Source organism: Pteropus medius, unplaced genomic scaffold (assembly GCF_902729225.1).
Source record: "Pteropus medius unplaced genomic scaffold, Ma_sr-lr_union100, whole genome shotgun sequence".
NCBI lineage: Eukaryota > Metazoa > Chordata > Mammalia > Chiroptera > Pteropodidae > Pteropus > Pteropus medius.
The window spans coordinates 32,251,127-32,255,175 of NW_024340849.1; positions in this window are offsets into that span (position 1 = coordinate 32,251,127).

The following is a 4,049-nucleotide window of genomic DNA, read 5'->3' on the forward strand; positions in this document are numbered from 1 at the left end:
TTCTGTTTCCAGTTCTTTTCTAAAGCTCATATCTTAAAGTCAGGTGCTGACTTCAAATAAGCTATTATTAGGCTCTCTGATAAGTGTGTCCATGTGCAATATGCAAAATAAGGTCAATAGCTGATTAAGCCTTCTAATTGTGCCATTCTTTGAATCTCATGGAGCATTTTTATATCTAAATTATTTCTTGTTTAACCCTCAGAAGAATCTCTCTGAGTTGGATATCATCCCCACATTACAGAGACAGCCAGGTTCAGAATGGTGGAATATCTAATCTCAAATCCTTATCTTCATGCTCCATTCTGGTGCAAATGGAGTGCCCCTCCCCCACCTATAGTATCTTTACTATGCCATATTCTTCAAAAGCCAAGAAAAAAATGGAAGGAAGAGAGGGAAAAAAAGGCTTTTCTGACAAATGTCAAATGTAAAGCACTGGTAGTATAAAAATACATTTGAGTTGAAAATACTTTCTCCATATCTTTTAGATGGATTCTTGGAGGGCTTTCTTGTACCCTGAAAACACCTACTTTGCATGGTCAGTCTCCTTGATATGGGGAGAGTACGCCCAACGAACAAGCCAGGGAGGCTGTTGGAGTTCACCACTCAGTGGACAGTGTGATCTCAACTGTTTTCGCCCTGTGGTTGGGTGATTTTAGCACTGCTTCTGGCCTTGAAAGCCAGTTCTGTTTTGTGGGATTTCCCCAGTCTTGCCTTGCTTGGGCAGGTGTACAGTGTTAAAAATAACAAATGATCCCATCTGCTGTTCATGAACAGGCTTTATGTGCCAAGTTTAAATAAGAAAGTCTTACCTGGGTAACCACAATGACCACTGTGTAGTATTCACACCCTACTGAGATCACAGACCAAGTCTAGTTTCCAATTTGCTAGATTCTATTGGAAGTTAGTTATCTGAATCAATGAGTTATAATACTTTGAGTTTATGAAATGAATAAAAGTTAATGTGATTAGGTACTTTAGAAGGCAAGTCAGTCTGTAGGATTACTGACTAAGGACAGTAAGGAAATCAGGGAACCTTTGGTTTTCAAAATAAAATTACTTACAGTCTCACATTTAGAGACAACAAAAATACAAATTATATTTATATATGTAATTATAAATATGCAATAATATATTCACCTATATGTATGTAAATTCTCTGCTGACCCTGGCAGACACTAGCATTTCCACAGAAACTCTAATGAAGACACTGAAGGTTTCATGATTTCAGTTCTGTGTCTCTGGTGTTTGCCACAATCTCCTGTGGAACATTTAAAACCTGTATTTGTAAAACATTCTACAGTTGATTCTGATAGTCAGGGCCTTCTTTCAAGAAAGTCTGTTATTCCTATTTAGAGACAAAAGAGAAGTAAAAAAAAAAAGAACATCACAGGGGAGTTAACTCTTAACCCTTTCCCCTGTTGTACCTGCTGCATAACAGATATTACCATTAGAAATCACTGATTTTTTACTTCTTTATTCCCACCCATTCACCCATTGTATATACTCAGTCAGTGCAGAAATACAATGTCTTTTACTCTGCATTAAATATTGTTGAATGAATGAACATGACTTTAGAGAGCACCTTTATTCACTCTGCTCTTTATATGTTAAAACATTAAGACCTAGTACATTTAAAAGATTTGAAATTTTTCAAAATCAGCAATGAATGAATGTAGATAAGAACCTGGGTTTCTTTGCAGCTAGCTGCACTTCTCTGTGTTATTTTCAAATGGTCACCTACTCAAGTCATTCATCCAAATAGTATTTATTGATTGCCAATGTGTCAGTCACCTCCTCAGGTATTGTGATAAATACAGAAAGTGCAATAACACTGTTCTTGCCTCAAGGAATTTATTATCTAGAGAAGTGAAAGAACAGTGGAAAGAACAATAAAACATATTTACTAAAACTACTCCCCCCAAATGATTGCTCCTTTGATGTGAATAAAATCACTGAATCATTGGCATATTCATCAAAAAGTCAAGTATATTCCACAGTATATAGACCAATATGTCCATTACTGAGTTCATCTATTTGTGTGTCTGTTATTTAAGATACAGTTTCAGTCACTATGGATACATAGTTAGAGTCTATGGCTCTTTTGATGGAATTACTGGATGTGACTTCTAGGTCCTGACACCATACAATCTTTTGTCATACAATTCACTGATTCCCTAACAGCCACCCTGAGAAAAGGGCGAAAGGGGGACTGGAGTAAACAATGTGTTAAAATTTCATTTCTAGGCCCTTACCCAAGGCCTGAATCTGTCTGTCTAATGACCTGAGGATTATTACACCTGTTAACATAGGGCAGGCAAAAATTTCATGTTGTCAGCAAAACTCTGATGATATCAAAATAAATGAGTCATGTAATTTTGGCTTTTGAAGGTGGGGTTTGAGAAACAAGAAAGTAGGCTTTTCTGACTGACAGAAGGTGAGATGGCAGTGGGCCTACTGGATGCAAACGGAGGATCCCTCACCACCATACAGTGCGATTGCCATGACTACCACCAGGGTTCCCAAGTCCGCACATAAAAAGCAAAGGAAGAATCCCCTTTCCCTGATGAATATTCAGATGCACCATGAAACACGCACCTCTCTTGTGACTCCTCCAGTCTCAAACAGATCACAGATTTTAAGAGGAGGTGTTGCCGGACAGTTTCATTGCTCAGGGCTAATTATTCATATGAGAACCCACCCAGCAAACTTGCTAAGCTGGTTTGCTGGTTGTTTGGTGGAGGGTTTTAAAGAGATATTGCCATATTTGAACATATTTTTTTTTCTTTTTACATAAAATTATACGTGGAAAGAACAGTGAAAAGACAAGTAACTATGACAAAATAAATGAGACTAAAAATAAGAAATCTGGGGTACTTTGGTGATACTTTGTAAAAAGAACATGAGGTTTTAAGGTACTTGATTTCTTTGTGCTTCTGTTGGGGTTAAAGAGAGAATCTTGTGAGAAAGAAAGGACACACTGAGAGAAAAAAAAGGAGGGTAAAGACACTCATAATTTTGACAGATTTGGCTTTAATAATGAGAAATGGAGCAGTGTATCGTTGAATAGTGGTGACACTGAATACATCCTTATTTGGGAAGTTATTTCAAATTTATATACGTTGGCGTAAAGAAGCATAGCTTAGCTTTAAACTTCGTTTCATCTGTCTTTCCTTTAGATAGGGCTTAAATGAGGAAGTGAATGATAATTAAGAAGAATATGAGCAAAAAAGAAAAAAAGTCAGCTTTGGGACATAATTTTCTCTGCATGGGCCAAAGGTACCACTTCAACTCTAGTAACTTGGGTTTTAGAAATGAGAAAGGCAGGCTCACCCATCAGTTCAGTAGGCCCATGGGGCATAATATAATGTGGAGATCTCCTTTTTGCACATCTGTTTACGAAGAAGTGTTTGTAAGTGTCCTCATCACTCAAGTAAGTTCCGCTCTGTTTCTGCAGAACAAATCATAATATAGTAATTAAAAGTATACAGTAGTCCTCTCTTATCCATGGCTTTGCTTTCCGAGGTTTTCATTACCTGCAGCCAACTACAGACTGAAAATATTAAATAGAAAATTCCAGATAAACAATTCATGTTTTAAATTGTGAGCCACTCTGAGTAGTGGGATGAAATCTAATGCCATCCAGCTTTGCCCTGCCCGAGACGTGAATCATCCTCTTGTCCAACATATCCACTCATTAGTCATTTAGTAACCATCTTGGTTATCTGATTGACTGTCTTGACTCCATTCACAGTGCTCATGTTCAAGTAGCCGGTGTAGTAGCCTAAAGCTAAGTCATGATGCCAGTGTCACTCACCTCACATCATCTCACCACATAAATATTGTATTACCTCATTTAATCACAATAAGAGTACAGTACAATAAGATATTTTGAGAGAGAGACCACATTCACATAACTTTTATTAGTATCTTGTTATAATTGTTCTATTTTATTATTAGTTGTTGTTAATCTCTTATTGTGTCTTAATTTAATTTATAAATTAAACTTAACTATATGTATGTATAGGAAAAAAACAGTACATATAGGATTT